General features: G+C 35.0%; 1 long non-coding RNA gene across 2 annotated transcripts; it reads left to right on the forward strand.

Moving 5' to 3' along the window:
- The first annotated feature begins 4,438 nt into the window (after nucleotides 1-4,438).
- On the forward strand, nucleotides 4,439-19,271 carry LOC114258355 (uncharacterized). Of its 2 annotated transcripts, XR_003627927.2 has the most exons (6): nucleotides 4,439-4,599; nucleotides 5,435-5,542; nucleotides 5,669-6,672; nucleotides 7,343-7,461; nucleotides 8,946-8,978; nucleotides 18,799-19,271. It is a non-coding gene; the product is annotated as an uncharacterized LOC114258355 (long non-coding RNA). The 2 variants fall into 2 exon arrangements; XR_014337377.1 differs by lacking the exon at nucleotides 4,439-4,599 and having other exon boundaries at nucleotides 5,371-5,542.
- The last annotated feature ends 2,006 nt before the right edge of the window (nucleotides 19,272-21,277 follow it).

Here is a 21,277-nt window from a genome sequence, read left to right on the forward strand (position 1 = left end):
CACAAAGTCACACACGGAATGTTGAACAATATTCCAGTATTTTTGGTAACAAATGGCTTGAATGCCATCTCTGCCTGGTGCTTTGAAAGCACCAATATCTTTCACAGCTTTTAAAATCTCTGAATTAGTGAGGGGTTTAGATAAACCAGCATTGTCCTCTTGAGTGAAGTAGGTAGGGGTTAAGTTGTTCCAGTGATCCAGCTTGGTAATAACTTCATCTCTGAAGAGGTGTTGAAAATACTCAAGAATACTTGCCTTGATATTAACAGAATCAGTGATCCAATTACCATAAGTATCTTTAAGAGCATTGATTTTATTCTTTCTTCTCTTGGTAATAGTGGAAACATGGAAATATTTAGAATTTCTATCACCTAAAGTGATATCTTTAGATCTAGATTTTTGGAACCATAAAATTTCTTATTGAAAAATAAGGTCCTTTTCAAGAGACTGAAGGTTATGAGAGAAGTACTTAGCTAAGGATCTTTGTATGCCTTCTATCCTAGCAAGGAGGTGCCTTTTTCTTTGAAAGATATTACCAAAAACCTCTTTGTTCCACTCCTTAACTCGGCAGGTGAATTCAGCAGTGGAATCAATGAGATTCTAGTTTATATCAGACCAGGAGGATTTAATAACATCAAGGAGACCAGGGTGTGTGATCCAAGCAGCTTCAAATCTAAAAGGCCGAATGAGAGGATTGAGGGTATGCATACCTTGGGTGTAGACCAAAAGAGGTGAATGGTCTGAATAAGTCCTAGGGAGTACTCTCACAGTGGCCTCCGGGAACATGGTTCGCCATTCTGAGTTGCTCATAGCCCTATCCAATCTTTCCTTTGTGTTGGCAAGACCCTGTCTGTTATTGGTCCATGTCATTTTTGGGCCAGAGCTCCCTAAATCAATCAGTTTACAATTGTTGACCCTATCCAAGAACTTCTGATTTCTTACAGCATTGTGCCTTGGGTTGAAGCTTCTTCTCTCCCCTTGGTTAGCATAATCATTGAAATCGCCGGCAACCAACCAAGGTTTAGACATGTTGATAGCCACTGCCTCTAGATCATCCCATAGCTACTCTCTCACAACAGGATTTGGGCTGGCATAAACAGCTGCTAAGACCCATTCATCATAATCTTCTTTGTGGATGGTGGCATGAATAGCCTGGGAATTGACTGAAGAAGCTCGCACGTTAACCTGGCTTGTGTCCCAAACAATCCATATCCCTCTAACACGGCCAATTGGGTCTACAATAGTCGAAGCTGTGAAGCCCAATCTATTAAAGAAATTTCCCATTTTGCTAAAAGGCACCTTTGTTTCCATAAGAATTAGAATTTCAGGTTTGTGGGCACGAACTATTTCTGTTAGGTTACGTTTGAAGTTTTTATTGCCGGCTCCACGGCAATTCCAGAATAATGTTCGTAATAAATCCATGGATGGGTAAATAAGGGGTGAGTCAGTTACCATATCCTTAACAATGTTGCGGATCCTCCGGAGATCGGCCTCCTCCGATCTCATGGAGGCCATTTGAATCGAGTGAAATGGCTTGAGACTGGTGCCCTCCCAATTTAGCTCGAGTGTCATGCGTATTTGTTATATCCACCAAACGAAAGCGACTAGGTGAGCAGCTTCTCTCTCTGGTTTTAACAACAACGCCACCATGATGGTCTGATTCTGGTGTTCCTCCACGTCGATTATCTGCTCTCCTGAGTTCTATGTGTCTTTAGGCTCCATTGCTGTCTTCTCCTGGATCCGGTGGTTCTATGTGTCTATAGGTTTCTGGGCAGGGTTGATGGCTGGTGTTGGGCTGGCATAAGTAGAAGAGGTTGAAATAGCTTCTGCCATGGTCAAGTCAACAGCTCTAGGTGGAGTTTCCAAAGTAGGAATCGTGTCAGGGGACAACAGGATTGGTTGCGTGCCATCAAGTTTGGACGGGACCATTGCTTGGTCACAGATTGGTGACTCTGCCCTAGGATCGGTGGGTAGATACGATGTGCTCACCTCCATTAACTTCGTATTCGGTAGTTGCAGAGATTGGGGCTCTGGTTCTTTAGGTTTGGAAAGGGGGGACCCAATTTTACCTTTACCCTTAGGGTCTTTCGTTGGGTTGGCGTTGACTACAATACTGGGCTCACTGAGACCTTTTTCAAATCCTGACCTATAGGTCTTCCTGCCCCTGGCAACTTTGTCTTGGCCATCTGGGCTCTCCTCCAAATATTTGAATTTGTTAGTATTTGGAATTGGGCCAGGAATTGGTTGGGCCCGTCTGGTTGGGTTGGGTGTCTACCTCTTTTGGTAGCTAACATCCATGGGCCGAATGAATCTTCCTCCCTTTGCTCGGGTTGCAGGTTTCCGTTAGCCTCCGTCATTTGATTGTCAGGCATTATAGTATCAGTAACGGCTATAATCTTCGCCGCCGGTGGGACGGTAGGCCTATTGAACCTGCAAGCTTCTTTACGGTGATCAATTCTGCCACAGAGCCTTTTGATATATTGAGCACTTATCACTTGAATAACACATATATAATATTGATTTTTTTTATCATTTATTTTTAGGTATTTACATGAATTACATTAAGTATTCATTTGAGAATAACTTTTTTAATATAACTTTTTGATTTTTTAGTTATTTCAAGTTGATTAAAAAGTTTCATTTGGAAAAAAAATTAATTTTTTGAGATAAAAAGTGAAATAATTATAATTTAAATGAGATATTTTATTTTATTATATTAATTTTTTAATTTAATTTATTTTTTAGTAGACTAAGGGGTTGTTTGAGATGTTCTAAATAAGTGCATTTTTTGACTTTTTATGAAATATGCATTGGGTTTGAAGTGATGTAGTAAAAAGATGATGTGACTTAAATAAGATGATGTGACTTAAATAGGATAGTGATTTTTTGACTTTTTCAAAGGATGCCAAACTTAGCCTAAATTTATCTCAATCTACTTGTCTAAGGCGTCGTTTAAGAAGAGGATTGAATTAAAATAGCTGACTAAAAGATAAAATTAATTAAAATAATTAATAAGATAAAATATCACATCTAATTTATAATTTTTTTATTTTATTTTTCATAATTATCAAATCAATCTAGCACAAAAACCAATGTTGCGTTTGGTAGAGTTTTGTAAATATGATTTAAGAGTATGAGTTGTATTTTGAGTTTGTGAGTTGTGGAATTATGATTTGAGTATAGAAAATTTGTTTGGTTATGATTTTTGAATAGAGTGTTGAATTGAGTTTTGAATTGAGTGTGAATTATGTTTTGAAAGTTTGATTTGACATGTGAAGTAAGAAAATTTGTTTGGTTATGAATTTTGAAAAGAGTTTTCAAAACTTAATTCAAATTGTTATAACTCATAACAAAACACACTACTTTCACACTATTGAAAATTTTGATTAACACTCATAACCAAACTCTTTTTAAAATTCAATTAAAAAAATTATTATTAACAAAAAATAACATTAATCAATTTTTTAATTGAAAATACTACAGAGAAAATAATTTTTTTTCAAAATAAATATTTAAAAAATCTAAATCATAAATATTTAAATAATCTAAAAAATTTAATAAGTAAAAAATTAAAATAAATATTCAAAAAATTTAAATCGTAAAAATTTAAATAATTTAAAATGTTAATATTTTAAATTTAAAAACTACTCTACACTCAAATCGTAACCAAACACATAAAACAAAACTCAATTAAGAAATTATTTTTAAAACTCATAACTAAATACATAATTCGAAACTTCATACTACTTTCACAACTCTACACTTAAATCGTAACCAAATACATAACAAAAAAATTAAAATATTTAAAAATATTTTTATAAAATAGAGTTTGAATTTATTTTTATAAAATATTTTTAAATTTAAAAAATTAAAATCATAATATTTTGAAATTAAAATATTTAAAAATATTCAAAAAATTAAAAAAATCGTAACATATATAAATATTAAAATATTTAAAATCTTAACAAAATTAAAATATTAATTTGAATTGAATTTTGAAAAGAATTTTAAATTATATATTTAATTATAAATTTTAAAATATAGTGATTATATTTTAAATTAAATTTTAAAAAATAAATATAAAATTATGATTTGAAAGTTAAAAATAAACAACATACTTAAATCAATAAATAAAATTATAATTTGAGAGCCTTACTAATAGGAGGACAAATTTTCCAAATTTTCCAAAGACAGACAGAATTGTTATCTGTGTGGCATAGACTACACGTGGTCATCTATGAAGAAGCCAGCGCATGGACATCGATCCTTTAATAGCCACAGAGCAAAAGGTCAAAGACTCAGACCCCACCACCCAGTGAAATGTGATTGGCCCATATTTTATTTTATTTTATTTTTTTTTAATCCTCCTATGGTTGCCCCCCACGTGTATGGGGTTGCTGGGGGTCTAGATCACTGCTCCAAAGCAAAATCGCTGCCCACCACACCATGGAAGCTCTGCCGCATTCAACACCCTTCGTCAGTGACGCTAAATGGCAGCCCTCCTCCGCTACTATCTCCCTTCGCCATAACCATCGAGAAAAACCTGAAGAAGGGAAAATGCTGCATCAAGAATGGAGTTCGGAGAGACAATAACGTAAGGTAAGCTTTGGAGTAGCCTGTTAGGGGCTAGGGTTTTGAGTTTTTTGAATAATGAACTCCCAAGTGTAAAAGCAAAAGGTATTGATCTATGTTCCAGTTAATCAGAGCGATTGAATGGCACCGTCCAAAGCGGCGGATCTGGATCCTCTGGGGATGGTTATTACACCATCTCCAATCCAGATATTTTATTAAATTTAAATTTAAGTTTGATTAAAAATTAATGAAAACGATCCTTTCATTAAATTTGTTAGTGACGTGGATAATCGTTTTTTTTTTTTGATGAATTTGATAAAAATTTATTTTAAATATACGTTCCATCCGATTAAATTTTTTCTTAATTTTTATTCAAATTTGATTTGATAAAAATTTGATGAAATATCTAACGATCAAGGATTGGAGATACTTTGGTGTGTTTAGTTTGTGTTTTACAAATTTTCTCAAAATTTTTTTAAAATTAATTCTCTATATTACATATCGATCAATCATTTTTTTTATCTCCCCTTTCTTTCTTAATTATTCAATCATTTTTTTCTCTCATCTCTTCTTCTTAATTATTTTTTTTTTCATGTATCGACTCAATTATAATAAAATATCTCGTCGTTCCAAACTTCCAAATTTCAAAATTATTTTCAAAATATAAAACCAAACAAATTAAAAAAAAATTTAAACTTTCTTCTCAAACTTTTTTTTTTGAAAATTTATCTCAACAAGATTAACCAAACGCACACTTTTATCTTCCAGTTAATTTTTGTTTTATTATTGAATATGTTTAATCCAAAATCGATGTCGTTTTGGAGTCATCTCTCTAACCCAAGTCTCTTCTCGAGTGTGAAAGCTTCCAGCAAAGGACCTCTGCAAACAAAAGGCATCGTCGTCAATACATGCTCTACAATCCCAGATTCAAATCTTGATTATGGAAAATGGACATCATAATAATGTTATGGTAAGAAATTTTTTTTATTTCAATTTTTTTTTTAATATTTAATTTTGTGTTTAAATCGCATCCATCTAAAGTCGTTGAGAATAGATTTTCTCATCTTTCCATTATTTATTTATTTATTTTGTACAGAGATTTAGGGAGTGGCTCCATCATCCCAGTCGAACTTTTGCTGATATTTGGGATGTTTATGGTAACAGAGTTATCGGACTCAGTGAATCATTGATTGAACTATTCAATGGAGTTATTGAAATGTTGAATGATATTCACGAAAGGAGTGTTTTTAATGGTAATCTGTTGGAAAATTTAAGGATTAGTAGTATAACAGTTGGGTTAAGGTTAACTTGGGAAGTAGAGTTCGTTAACAACCCTCCCCCCAAATCTTATTGACCCGATCAAAGGGATTATAGCTGATGTTCAACACTTGAGATACATGGTTTATTCAGTTAAGTTTCGGTTTCCTTTAAATGTTCCCTATCTCTATCCTGATGCCTGGCTTCTCTATCTTAAACCATTATATGGGTTTGACCAACCCTATGCTGTTAATGGTTTTGACCAACACCATGAGTACGACTCTTGTCTTCGGTATGTCAAGAAAGTTGCATTTTACAATTATTCTCATCCGCTTTTTTTCGACAAAGTGAAAATGGCGCACTTCATTTATAAGGTTTATGAAATACGAAAGAGGAATCCACAAATGTTCAACCGTCTGGTTCGTTTAGATCAAACCACCCCTCTCACTAACATGACTGATTGGCTGGCTGCAATTCCAATTAATCCTTTTTTACCAGATGGGGATATCAATCAGCCGCCCCTGCGACAAGTTCTGTATGACCGAGCACTGTATGACAGCCAAGGACAACCACTTTTTCGGGATAATTATCAATTTCCCAATGACGTTGTAACGTATTTGAGGACCGTCTGCGAGCATGCAAGGGATATCAATCGTGATGTTTGGTCTGGAAAAATTCTCAAGGAGCTTCACCAAGTTCTGCCTGACGCCTTGCCCAAGATACATTTTCTACTGTGTTCTAAATTCGACGATCAGATTTGCTTAACTCATTTTAGTGCTAACCATATGGTGAAATTGATGAGGCACGGTCCTTTTGGCTACAAGGGACTCAAGCTTTGAATTGGTAAGCTTATTTCTTTTTGTGATTATTTTTTTGAAGATATTGCAATGTAAATAATTTTTACTCTTATCATAAGAGTCGTGGACAAGTCCGAATAGAATAGATAAACAACTTAATGTGGCCCTAAAACTCAAACTCTCAATATTGATAAAACATAATTTACATTTTGTGAGTTTTGATAAGTAGTGCAGTTTGTGTGAATCTATTATGATTTTATTTGGTTTGCCTTTTTATGTAATAGACTTGGGGCTTTTTGATATTTTGTTTTTGTTGGATGGTCTCTTTACTCATTTTGGACCATTCATATTATGCTTAAAAGGCCTGTTTTGGATTTTCCAATGAGACAAAACATTCCAAGTTCCATTAATGGACGATGACATTTTTTTTTAATTCATTATTGTGCTTATTGAATTATTATTGACACTATATGGCATTGTGGTTTTCAACATCAATCATCTTAAAAGTTATTTTCTTCATATAAATATTTAATATAATATAATATACTATCTTATTAAATTTATCTTTTAGTGGTCTAGGTTTTTTGGGTCTCACCTTGTAACATGACTGTGCCTTTTAGAAGTGTGCTGGTATTGAGCCTTGTATCTATTTTTTTTTTCGTAATAAAATCTCACTTGCCAAAAAAAGATCTTTTTATTTATTTATTTTTTATTAGGAGAAAGAGAATTGCATCGAATGAATAGATTCAGAAAGAACACAAGCATTGACTTCCATAGCAATTTCTTCAATCCAACCTCTCGTCTCTTCTTCATGCTGTGCCAATCGAGCAAGTAGGTGAGCAACTTTATTACCTTGTCAATTGACGTGAGATATCTAAACTAGGAAGCATGGATACGGATACAAGATACAGATACGATACGATACGAATATGGTGATACGATAAAACCTAAAAAATAGGATACGGGTACGACTAGGATACATCTGTAAAAAAAAAAAATTATTAGTGAGTTACATAAGCTTATAATGCAAAATACTTATCTTTAAGAATTAAGTATTGACTTAAGTTATCTCGTTTGAGAATAAGCTATTTTAGTAACTTTTTGGCTTTTAACGGAAAGATGTGTAGAAAAGTAGTGAGTGATGTGACAACTTATGGTGAATTTTTGACTTTTTGGCTAAAATATTTTGTCCAAAATATTTTGTCCCTAAACAAGGAAGTTTACTTTTTAAAATTTTTAATAGGTCTTACAAATATTTCATTTCAATATCAAATCTAGTATGTTTATATTACAATAATAGAATAGAACAACAATATTTAATTTTACAATTGTTATATTCTCTTGTTAATCCTTACTTTTTATGTAGTTATAAAGGACATGCATGATACAACAAGAATACGTCAATTTGACAAATTATATTACTTTAACTCCCTGCGTTCTTCTTAAGTATCTAATATTTCAAAATTAAGTATCTGATACTTCAAAAATAATGAAAAATTAATTAAGAAGTATCTGATACATATCCGCGAGTATCCAAGGAGTATCGGTATCCGATACAAATACATCTCCCTTTTGGAAGTATCTTCATAGCATCTGAATCTCCTGAAAACATCTTAGTAGGTTTTGAATAATCTCACTACTGTTTCCAATTACAGAAAATTATTTCTGACAGCATTAATCATTGTCAAGGAATAATTTTCAGACAAATGACTTTAAAAGAAGTGGGTGATGGCAGCCATGGGTCCCCCCAAACTCGCACCTTGTTACAAAGCAATATCTTTTGGTAATAAATTCTCATGTGTGTCTTCCTTAACCCCCCCAAAATTAAAAAGACCGGAGATTCTCTAGTGACCTTCAATAGTTACAATTAACTAAGATGTTTTTAGGAGATTTAGATCCTATGAAGCACGGATACTTCTTAAAGGGAGACGGATGTTTTCTAATAGTTATAATAAATTTTCATGGGTGTCTTCCTTAACCCGAAAAAAATAAAAAGACAGGGGATTCTGGAGTGACCTTCAATAGTTACAATTGCAGTTTCTCAAGTGGCCTTCCATATTGAACGTCCTGTCTTTCCATGGTGAACCTGCAAGGGATGGGGCCTTAAACTCAAGAAACTGCTGGTTGATTGTGCATAATATGTTGTAACTATTGAAGCTTGAACTTACTTGATTTACTTGTTATTTGCATGGGGTATTTTACAATTTTGACTTGGTTAGACTTGATAATTTTTAGAACTGATTAAAAAAAACAAAAAAGGACTAAGTAACACCATGCCCTATTTCATTTTTTACTAACAAATAGTTAATTGTGTTGCAGGTTATGGCATGGATCACAGTGATTGCAAGAGAGGTAATAATGTCCTTTATGCTCTTCTTGTCGTTTTCTCTTCTTTTTTCCCCCTCAATTTTTGTAGCTGGCCAATGCCTGAATTCAATGTTTAGAGTGATTCGGAGTATCTCCATCTAGTTTGCATATGCTCTGTTATAAATTTAGTTACACATGCTCTGTTATTGTCCCAATAACAAATATGATACTTGGCATGTTAATTTTCCCATAAAAAAACTGCCATTATTTAAAAACCCAAAATTTGGCATGTTGATGCACTATCCTCCCACAATAGTGGGTTCAATCCCACTGGGAGCATGTGTAACCTACCAATTAAAAGTTATCATCTAAATTGATGCCAAGCTAAAAATAATATATTTGTCTTTAACTTGTAGGATGATTAAACTGTTCAAAATTATTTGCGTTGTTCATGTTGTTGAAATCAAAGTGCTTAATTGCTAAAAGCTTGCTTAGAAGGCGGTAGAATCGATAAAAGGCAGCTTTGTTAGTTTATATTAGACAACCACAAAGAATTGAGTGGGATGGTCAAAATATGGGTAAAAGGTACTTTATTAACAGTGTTGGTAGGAGGGGTGTACGTCATGTGGTACAGTGCCTTAAAGGGCTTTAAAGCTGGGTTTTGTAGGGTTATTTTGTGGTTTAGAGTTGATTTCCTCTGGGAAATTTAACATTTTTAAATATGTATGGAAGGGAATAGGATTACGGCTTAATTAAATAAGGAAAAGAAATGAAATTCGGGGCTGTTTTGTCTGGGTTCTGTGAACGGTGTTTTGGCTGTTAAGTTGCAAAAACATAAAAATAAAGAAGGAAAATAAGAAGATAGTTTTAAGAGGCACTCCTGCAAGCCTTAGGCATATCACCTGGGGTTGATTGTATCGCACAATCCATAAAAGAAAACTTCAAAGCTTTGAAAATTCTCTAAAACATCAACTTTATTAAATTATAAGCATTACATGACATATGACAAATTCTTTGTTTGAGAAGTCTTAAAGTGACACATTCTTTTCTTCTTGCATTGAGGAAGCAAACGAGGGAGATTAATCTTTTTAATAGTGTCATCAAATTTCACTGAAATGACAATCAATTGTTGGAACAAAGTGAAAAGAAAGTATACTTGAATTGATGTTGTACAATAACCTCAGTAGTTTACCTTTCTATCACTTCCTTCCCAAATTTTGCCAATTCCTATCACTCATTCAGATATGTAACAAGAGTCTTTCATTCCATCTCTTTGCCCATAATGGTATCTTCGTTTTTTCTTTGGTATCTTTGTTTGCTTTAACTTGGTTTTTTCTTGAGCATTGTCAGAGTGTGGAAGTTATGTGTGGCTTTTTATGCTCAATTAGATTCTCGGAGGATGTAGGCAAATTAAGCACTTGAGACACCAGTGAATGATATATTTTAGGTTGAACACTATCTGTAACAATTTATGTATTATTGATTGATATTGATTTGTTGTAATTGTTGAATTATTGAATGCTACAATGATTCCTATATATAGAAGAGTAGGTGGTAGTAGGTGGTAGATGGAGTAGGTAAAGTGGAGGTGGTAGGTGAAGTGGAGGTGGTAGTGGTGTAGTGGGTTAGGTTTAGTGGAGTAGGTGAGGTGGTAGTGGTGTAGTGGGTTAGGTTTAGTGGGTGAAGTAGGTGATAGGTTTTAACAGGCCCCCGCAAACTCAAGGGGGATAGGAACTAACAAACTTGAGTTTGGAGAGAGTAACAAAACAAGAAAATACATAAAAAATAAAAGAGGATAGGAGACATTGTATGGTCGTGTCAGACCGTTGTAGAGGACACTGTATGGGGGTGTCATAACGTTGTAGAGGACACTGTATGGTGGTGTCATAACGGTGTAGAGGACACTGGATGGCGGTGTCAGACCGATGTAGAAGACAGTTTATGGGGTCATGTCGGACCGTTGTAGCAGACAATGCTGTGACAGTTGTTGTGACAGTTTACGGAGTCTTGTTGGACCCTTGTAGAAACTAACCGGAATCAATGTCGGGACAGTTTACAGAGTCTTGTCGGACCCTTGTAGAAACTAACCGGAATCTATGTCGGGACAGTTTACAGAGTCTTGTCGGACCCATGAAGGAGCTAATCGGAATTAATGTCGGGACAGTTTACAGAGTCTTGTCGGACCCATAAAGGAGCTAACCGGAATTAATGTCGGGACAGTTTACAGAGTCTTGTCGGACCCATAAAGGAGCTAACCGGAATCAATGTCGGGACAGTTTACAGAGTCTTGTCGGACCCTTATAAAGTCGCACCCTCAAAAGGTGTGCCCAATCTATCAAAAGGCGTGCCATCAAAAGGCGTGCCCAATCCATAAAAAGACGAGCCATCAAAAGGCGCGCCAGACACGCGGTGATGCACGTGATCGACAGTGCGCGTGTCGGCCTCTTCGTCATGTTCTATATAAATCAATGCGGAGGCTGAGGCAGAAAACCTGCTAAAATCTTCTGAAAAAATCTTCCTTGCCTGAGAGAGAAACTCTGTAATACTCTGTAACCAACCCGTCTCTGAAACACTCAGCAACATGGCCTCTTCTTCCCGTCCAGCTACCCAAAACATGGCCTCCTCTTCCCGTGGGCTACTTACGCTCTTTCCAGAACTGAATGAGTCCACAAGAGAAATAACTGGTGCGGTGGCCAGTGAACCTCAACCAAACACCTCTGTGTTTGCTCCGTTGAACTTTCCGATGCGGTCGGTGGAGCAAACAATGGCGGTGCAAACTGATATTGAGGCCAATCAGTATACTCTGAAGTCATGCGTGGAAACCATGACTGCGGTCACAAATTTGTCGCACCGGCTGCAGAGCAGGACAAATGAGGTGCAACAGTTAAACTCCCAGCTGGCTCTGCTCCAACGCATGTATAAGGATGCGCGAGCAGAGATAAGCGTGCTAAGGGCAGAAAACAAGGAGCTGAAGCGGAAGGCCACCGTGATGTTCCGATTTGGAGGGACGCCATATGCTGCAGTGGAGGAGCAGGGAGTAGTGATCGTGCCCAGTGGAGTGGGAAACACGGAGGCAACACCGGCAAGGGCTGCTCAGGACGGAGGCAAAAAGAAGAGACCTGCGGCTGAGTAAAGAAGAAAAATCCCACTGTGGGTGTGGTTGTGTTGTTTGTGTTTGTGTTTTTTTTTTTTTTTTGGTGTAAAATGGTGATCGGGGTGAGCCCCGACATGAATAAAATGAGTTTGGTGTGCAGTTCGTCTTCTCTTCTTCTTCTTCTTCTTCTTCTTTTTTTTTTTTTTTTTTGTGCAAAGAAAGAATAATGAAAATAAGGTTTTGTGACCCACGGTTTTGTGAAAAACTGCAATGTTTTTTTTTTTTTTTTTTTTTTTTTAATAATAATAATAATAATAATAGAATATAGTATAATAGTATGGTGGGAACAAGCCCACGAGTTGCTTTTCAAAAGATGGAGTAAAAAAAATTGAGTGGGGAACATGAGTGTGTGTGTGTATCTGCGGGTTGATGATGGAAAAGGGATGAAAAGAAAAAATAAAGAAATAAAAGAAGAAAAATAAAATGAGTTTGAAAAGAGAGAGAAATCGGTCAAGTGATGGAACCCAAGAGAGAGATTGGTTATCTTCTCCATTCAGGTATCATGTGTGTGATAGGAGAGGGAGACGAGGTGTTTGTTGACTGTGCCGACGAGGAACATGGAGATGATTTCCATGGCCGACGAGGAACAGGGAGACTTTGCCGTCAACAGCCATTGGTTGATCTCGGGGCCATCGCTGTGGACGAAGACGAGGCGGATGCCGACGCAGGAGAGGAGGACGAGGTCGGAGATGACGGAGGACGAGGATTTCATGGCGGCGGCACCGGATTTGACGATGATGGTCTTGCCACGAAACTTCTGGATGAAGGGCGGCGCCGGATTCAACCTCCATTTGTGCAGTATGATAACGTTCTTCCTCAGTTGGGTCAGATGCTGAGAACCCAAGCTTCCCTTAGTTACAGGACCCCCATCGGGAACCCTTTCTGTGCCACGGGATTGAATCAGACATCTCAGGATGCTGTCTATATGCAGTGGCCTACGGCTGCCATGATGGAGGCACAATCAGACGATCAATTGAGACAAGGCCCCTTAAAAGAGAAAATGCCCACAGTATACAGGAATGGCGCATTTTGTGACTAATTTTGCTGAGAAAGGTGATCCTGAATGTGAACCACCTGTCCAGAAGGGTGAAACTCCTGCACAAAGAAGGGCTAGAATCCACACATTACGGCTGGAGGAGGGTTCAAAAAAGGCTGCAGAAGAGCTTGAGAAATATGATCCAACTAACGACCCAAATATTTCTGGAGACCCATACAAGACACTCTTTGTTGCTAGGCTTAATTATGAAACATCGGAGAGCAAAATCAAAAGGGAGTTTGAGGCTTATGGCCCCATCAAGCGGGTTCGACTGGTTACAGATAAAGAGACAGGTGGATTTGGGCAATGATGGGAAGGTATGTGTAGAAAATAAGCGGCATAGGTTGAGGTCCGGCGGGCGGCCAAGGCAAGGTTGCCGCCCGCCGGTGAAGCGAAAAATACTAATTTCTTAACCTTGCTCTGATACCATGTAACAATTTATGTATTATTGATTGATATTGATTTGTTGTAATTGTTGAATTATTGAATGCTACAATGATTCCTATATATAGAAGAGTAGGTGGTAGTAGGTGGTAGATGGAGTAGGTAAAGTGGAGGTGGTAGGTGGAGTAGGTGAAGTGGAGGTGGTAGTGGTGTAGTGGGTTAGGTTTAGTGGAGTAGGTGAGGTGGTAGTGGTGTAGTGGGTTAGGTTTAGTGGGTGAAGTAGGTGATAGGTTTTAACACTATCAATGCTAAAAAATTCATCAAGTGATTCTTTAGGCACTACTTCGTAGCATTCAGATAGTAACTTGGACATCTTGGAAGGCGAATTAGATCCATGACTAAATGTCATTTTTTCACCTTTTTAGGCACTATAGTTGAAAACTTATTTGGATGTTGACCTTTTACTCTAGCCTCTGGACAAGTAATCGGCATGGTGACCTGAGATTGTAGGTTCATCAACTTGCTCTAAGTCATCTTGAATTACTTGAGCACTTGTTGCTTTGGCTAGTTTTTTGATGAACCTTCTCTTCTTGCAAATAATTATGAGCTTTGGCTGCACTGGAACTCGATTGATGAATTTTAAGTGCAAACAACTCCATATCAAATGGCACTTGGATTGATTGGTCCACGGTGTGTATATAGAGTTTGTCAAAACAACTCCAACCTTATATCAGCACTTAAACCAGCTTTAAATTAAGCAATTGTTTGATGTGGATCTTCAATAAATTGACTTTGAGACATTAGTTCTTCAAATCTTTCAATATACTCCATTACTGATATGCTGCCCTGTTTATATTAGCTAGTTGCATGCATATCCTGCCATAATAATTTGAGACCATAAACTTCTTTTCAAGCTTGGCCTTCATTTCTTCCCATGTGTTGATTGGCGGTAATTCTGATCTTCTCAACATCTTCAACACCAAACCACCAAATTTCTGCCATTGCTACAAATTTCATCTTGGCAAACCTCACTCTCCAATTGTCCAACATTAGTAGTTGTCTTTTTTAGAAATCCTAATTCTGGTTGGTGAAGGATGTATCTAAAGTCTATATAAAGGGATAAGGACATGTAATGCTTTTAATTTAATAGAACTGCCATTTTAGAAAAATTTTAGAGTTTTGAAATTTCCTTTTACAGATTGTGTGACGCAATCAACCCTAGGTTGTGATGCCTAAGGCCTTTAGGAGTGATGCCTTTCTTTCTTGTATTTTTTGCACTTTAACTGCCCCAAAACACTGTTTGTGGGTACTGTTCACAACACCCAGGACAGTCCTTATTATCTAAGTAGTAATCCTATTTCCTTCTGTAATATTTAAAAACTATTTCCTTTCGTAATATTTAAAACCCCTAAATTTCCCACTAGAAATTAGCTTTAAAGCTTTTTAAGGTGTTTCCCTACATTAGTCTGATCTTAGAGTTGGTTTCGCCACTATATTCTTACAAAGTGGGAGATCCTATGTGCCACAATGTGCCCTACACCGTGAGATAGAAGTTTTGGATTTTGAAGGAAAAGATGATCCTATAATATTCTCTGGTTGGTTTGCTTCTATTAAGTTCCCATGTGGGTTTGTCTTGAATATGGGCCAAATTCCATAAGTCCTTGAATTGCTTTTATTTGAGCGCGCATCAGTAAGAAAAACCAACCAACCTACATGAATCAAGTAAAATTTGCCGAAACGACCAATTTAGGTCAGTTTTTCTATAGGTAACGGTTGGTTCGATTTTCTTGTAGAAGAAAAATCAGTTTTTTGTTGGGCATTCGGTTTTCAAAATTTCAATGCTGAAGTCAAAAGAGATTAATAAGCAAACGAAATAATTGTTGTTGCTGATTTTTTTGTAAAAAAAAAATGCAAACGAAATAGAGAGAATGAGAGAGTTTAATCAGAAAACAAGGGCAAATGCTTATCAAGCTTTGCATTCTCTTTTCAACTGATTGCTTGATTGTTTTATTGTTTTATTGCTTTAGATTGTTTCATGCATCTTTGTGTATGTGTGTAAGACTGTTATTTTGATTGCTTTTAATTTTCAGTGTTAGACTAACTGTTTGATTGCTCTAACAGATGTGTGTAAGACTAAGTGTTTGGTTGCATGTCAATTCATAGGTGTACACTACAATGACAGTTTCAAAAACGATAAGAGAACAACCTTTATAGACATATATTATAGTCGGTAAACAAACTGCCATTAAAAATAAATATTAACGGGCGGTTAATTTCACCCGCCAATAAAAGGGCGTGTATTATACAACAAAAATCCAACTTAATCGGCAGTAGTGTTGAACTGCCATTCTTTTACAGTGGTGGTTTTCAAAACCTCTGCAAATACATTCAGCGTTTTGAAATTCCTTCTCCCAATAATTTGGGTTCCTTCCAACTAATTTGTTGAACAACTTCGTCGTTCCCTCCATCTAATTTGTTAAACGATGTCATCATTTCCTAATTTTCCCTAGCAATCAGTTTTATTCATTTTTTTTTTTTTTTGGTGGATATTTTATTCATTTTTCCCTATCTCTAAGTTCTGAAAGGGAGAACCCTGCTGCGGGATAGTGAATTAAAGAGGCGAGCGAGGCTCTGTCGCTGGAGGTTGTCCGAAGCACCACCACCCACTCTCATCATCTTCATTCGGGCATTGGTAAGGAAGCGACTATAGAGTCTATTTTTTCACACTGCAGCATCACTCTCCCTGTTGCGGTTGTCTCCCTTGGTTGTCTTCCTCCTGCTTTTCTCCTTCCCTTATCTGTCTGCTCTCTTTGTTGTGTAGTGAGAGAAATAAGTGTAGAATAAAGATAAGAAAAACACGAGTCACAGAAGGTTACGAAAGAAATTTGCAGAGAGAGGGACATGTGAGTGACACAACTTGGGTTTACCTAGTTTAAGGATAATTTTGTCAAATACCATGGAATTGCGTGGAACTAACTTTCCATTCGTGGCATTAACCTCACCCTTTATTTATTTATTATTTATTTTTGGTGAAAACATAAAAAGTATGAGTTCCAGTTTTCCTCATAATCAAGTTTCCTACATTAAACCAAATTAAGATGTCAAACCACAAATCCCAACAAGTTTTGGTTCTTAAAATGAAAAACTCATGACACAACAGTTTTAAACAAACAGTAAATACGAAATTCTATGGCAGGGTAACAATTCTTCTAAAACTAACATGAATAGGCATTCTTATGATAACATAGATAATGGGATCGACATTATTGTAAGGGAAAAAAGAATGGGGTCTACTATTGAGTCCTGCTTATGATAGTTTGCTTTTTCCTTGAGATAGTTTGGTTTTTCTCATCTCATTTTTTCTTTGTGGGTTCTTTTCTTTACAATTGATTGGTTGATTACATATTCATAATACTTGAACTCATATTATTAATTATTGAATTTCGGATCTGATGCGGCTTTGCATGTTCATCACTGGAAATATGTTTGATGTGCAGGCTCCCTGATTGAGTAAATTATTAATTTGTTTGATGTTGATTTGATTTTATTTTTTAAAGAAATAAAAGTTGTTTCTGGCTTTTTTGTTATAACCTGAAATAGTTTATGATGCATTAATGCTATCTAAATTAAAAGGAGGTACAGCCCTTATTTCAACTTCATGTTTCTCCCTATTTGTGTCTGTATGTATCAAAATAAGTTATTTAGAAACACTTCATTTCCAACAGGCTGAGGCAAATGGTTCTTTTGTTATGTTTATAGGCAAACTCACTTTTCTAATTTATTTGCTCTACATAATTGTTTTTCTTGTGATTGATAACAAGTATTTGCGTATAAAACTTCAGGGGCTCTTGAGGATAACTCTTATGGGTAAGAGTTGGATTCATAAGAAATAGGCTAGACAGGAGACATGAAATAGGCATCCAGGATCGAAGATATATTGCTCGTGTAAAAAATGTGTTAACCTTAGATATGAGAGACGAAATGGTGCAAGAGAGCATGTCATCATTAATGGGTTTAAAACTAGCTACATGAGACATAAGACTGTATATGTGATTGCTTTCAAATGATTTTTTCCCTCTTTTATTTTTTTTGTTCTTACAAAATCAAACCATACAGAACCGGCGCTATGCACATCAGTTTTGATTGGTTGCTAATTGTTGCGGTTTATTTCGGTGTTAATTTTCATAAAAATGATAGGTTTAGTTTGGTGGGAAATTTCTCCCATATCCCGACCAAACTCTAGTTGTAGGATTGCATTGTTGTTGCATTTATCTTATATTCCTTGCAGGTTTGGAAAGGTGTAGTCAATTTTTGGACATCACGCTAAGTTACACAGATTTGCGATATTGGCATGTCTACCTTCACCTTTATAGTTACTAGGAGAAATCCATGATGTGCACCCCTTTTCTGTCACACCGTAAGAAAGTTACGAATGTTTGTGATGTGTGTTATGCACTTTACACTAAAAATTAAATATGAATTTATGATGCGCACCCTTAAAGTGAAAGTTATGAACCATTGTAGCTATGTTTTGTGGTTATGTTACGAACAATTTGTGGTAAAAAATGTTACGAATCATTTTGGTAAAAAAAAGTTACGACTTGTAGTGTCTGCTATAAAACGTTGTCGTTATGTTTCACCTGTTGCGGTACCTTTCGGATTGCTTTGTTGTTGCATTTATTTTCCTTGCAGGTTTAGAAAGGTGTAATCAATTTTTGGTCATCACACTGCCACTTTGCCCCGTCTGCCTTCACCTTTATAGTTACTAGGAGAAATCTATGATGTGCTCCCAGTAAGGGTTCACATGTAAGGAAGTTAATATTTTTCGTAGTGGAAGTTACGAATGTTTGTGATGTGTGTGATGAATGTGAATCTATGATGTGCACCCTTATAGTGAAAATTACAAAACATTGTAGTCATGTTTTGTGGTTATGTTATGAATGATGTGAGGCTTAAATGTTACGAACCATTTGTGACGAGAAATTTTACAGATCACATTTCAGTGAAAAAGTTATGACTTGTGGTGTTTGCTATAAAACATTGTGGATATGTTACATATATTATGGTAGGGTAGGGTACATAATATGCACCATTTAAAGGATTCACACCATAGCAGTTCCCTTAATGCACTTGCACTTGGGTTTGGCATGCCTAATAGATTAATCTATATAGTTGTCATTTCTGGGAATGGCTTGGAACTTTGATGAGGACATGCAAAAATAATCCTTCACCTTTATTGACGAATCTTTAAAGTGCTTCACTTGTACTCTTTTTTGAATTCTTAAAAGCAGGTTCGAAGATGGAGACCTATGAAAGACATGAGGAGAAGAGCTAATTCTTACGGAAAATGGAGACCTATGAAAGACATAAGGAGAAAAGCTAATTCTTACGGAAAATTCATATAGAACGATGTGGCAGTGACTTTATCGCAATTAATTGTCATTTTGGTTTTTTTTTTTTTTTTTTGAAGTGATAGTCTTGCAATTCATCTGTATAAGATATAAGATTTTTGTATATATTTTTATGTTTGTATGTATATATATATATATATATACATAAGAGAAAAACATTACACTTGCACAACATCACTCTTGTATCTCTCTCACACTAAAAAAGAAAAAAAAAAAAATCACTGTTGTATAGGGTTATATATTTTGGATGTTTAGTTGTTTATAGGAATTTTTTTTTCTTTATTCGAATATAGAGATTAATATTTAAGACAATTTTTTAATATTTTAATGCAATTTGTGTTGAATGGAATGTATATTTATTCTTGTCTTTTTATGTGAGATAAAAATATATTACTATCACGGACAAAGTTTGACATTTGATTAAATAGTGGTGTTATATCTCTTAATTTTGCCTTCTCAATTTTAACCCTACTGATGTGGCCTAATTTCATGTAACGTAATCTCACACTCCTCTCTCTTTCTCATCTTTAGCATCACTAATACCATATCATTGGGATGAAATTGAGAATGCAATATTAAGGGATGAATCATTATTCTTATTATTCTTGATTAAATTTTAGAATAATGCTTGGGATCCCCTTTTGGGAGTCACCCCTCACCCCTTTTTGCCACGTGGCGGGGGTGATTGGAGGAGCAGGAAAAAAAAAGAAAAAGAAAAAGAAAATGTAACCAATGAGAGAGAAAGGGGGTCAAAGGGAGTGTAAGGAAAAGGGGGATGAATCATTGTTGTAAATTTTATGCGCCAGATTTTTTCTGATGTCAATTAAAATGATGTTTGAAATTCTTATATTACCCTGCTTAAGTTTGAAAATAAGAGACATGACTTGATTTTTGACAAATACTCTTTGGCATTTGATTCAAATAAATGAGCACCCTTGAGTTTACTTAATTTTTTTAAAATAAATTATTAATCATAATTAATAGCAACAATATATTGAAATTGCCCTTTATTAGATTATTTGAAAGGGATAATTTATATAATCATTTTTTGGTCATTATATATTTAATTACATTAAATAAATTTTATCTTTTAAGGAATAAAATTTCTAAGCTAGTCATGCCGAAGATTTTTTCCTGTCAAAACAAAAGATGATTAAAAACAAAAGATTGGGAAGCACTAATGAGTAATATTATATGTATCAATTAATATATTAATAGATAATATAGTATAATTTTAAAGGTTTTGAATATTTATAATTTATATAATAGGTGGGGTCAATAATAATGGCATAATACTAATTGATATATTAGTGTGTATATTAATTGGTGTATATACCACCACCGAGCAGTAATAATAGTACAGATTGCAAAATTGCAAAACCACATGATAAGACTTTATGGAAGCATGAAAAAGAACAGCAAATTAAAGACATGAAACCATATAAAATAATTACAAAAGCATGAAATCTAACCCTTGAATTATCAAATTGCCCTTCCTCTGGCCTTCTCTTCCACAAGTCAAGTCATCGACCCCAACGTTAGCTATGTTGAAAATTCAGGGAATAAAATATAAATAGATCACAAATATAAAATATAAAATATAAAATAAATGAGAATTTATAATAATAAAGAAAACTTATCGGCAGAAGAGTGTATTCACGATTCTTAACACTTATATATCAAATTGATGTCGTTCTATCATTTAATGAAGCTCATGCAATAAGTGCAATAGAAATATTTAATTATGGATTGTGAAACGGATGAAAAAAGTCATATTGATAATTATATTGAGGTTGTGACAGTTACAAAAACATGTAGAAAATTAATATTTCGTTTTGAAATAACCTTATAATACGGCTGCAGGGTCATCATTTGCATGAATCAATTTTGATAGTACCATTTGTAATATCTCATAGCCTAGTAAGATTGGAAAGATGGTTAAAAGTTTTTTTTTTTTTTTTATTTTTGACTTTTTAATGTGACAGAGAAAGTGAGTTAAAAGTTAGGAGGTGATTTTTAATTCACTTCTCAAAATAAACTTATATGTGATTTATACATTAATAATATATGTATACACTTGTTTAAATGTCATCATTGAAAGTGGATCTTCTCAAGTAATTTTTTTTTTTTTTAATCTAGTCACCATTTAGCATTTATTTAAAAGTCAAAATATGATAATGATTAACTATTGAATTGTAACCTTTGAATAAAGTGCTAAATAATGAATGGACCAAAAAAAAATTGAAAAGGATACAAATTTGAAGCTTAGGCCAAAAAAGTGCATTTGAAATTTGAACTTTAAGGGCTTGAAGTATGATCAACCTCTCTAGGGTAATTCTATTCACACCTAAATAATAGT

The sequence above is a fragment of the Camellia sinensis genome, chromosome 8 (genome assembly GCF_055761805.1).
Source record: "Camellia sinensis isolate YWXY chromosome 8, ASM5576180v1, whole genome shotgun sequence".
NCBI classification, from domain to species: domain Eukaryota; kingdom Viridiplantae; phylum Streptophyta; class Magnoliopsida; order Ericales; family Theaceae; genus Camellia; species Camellia sinensis.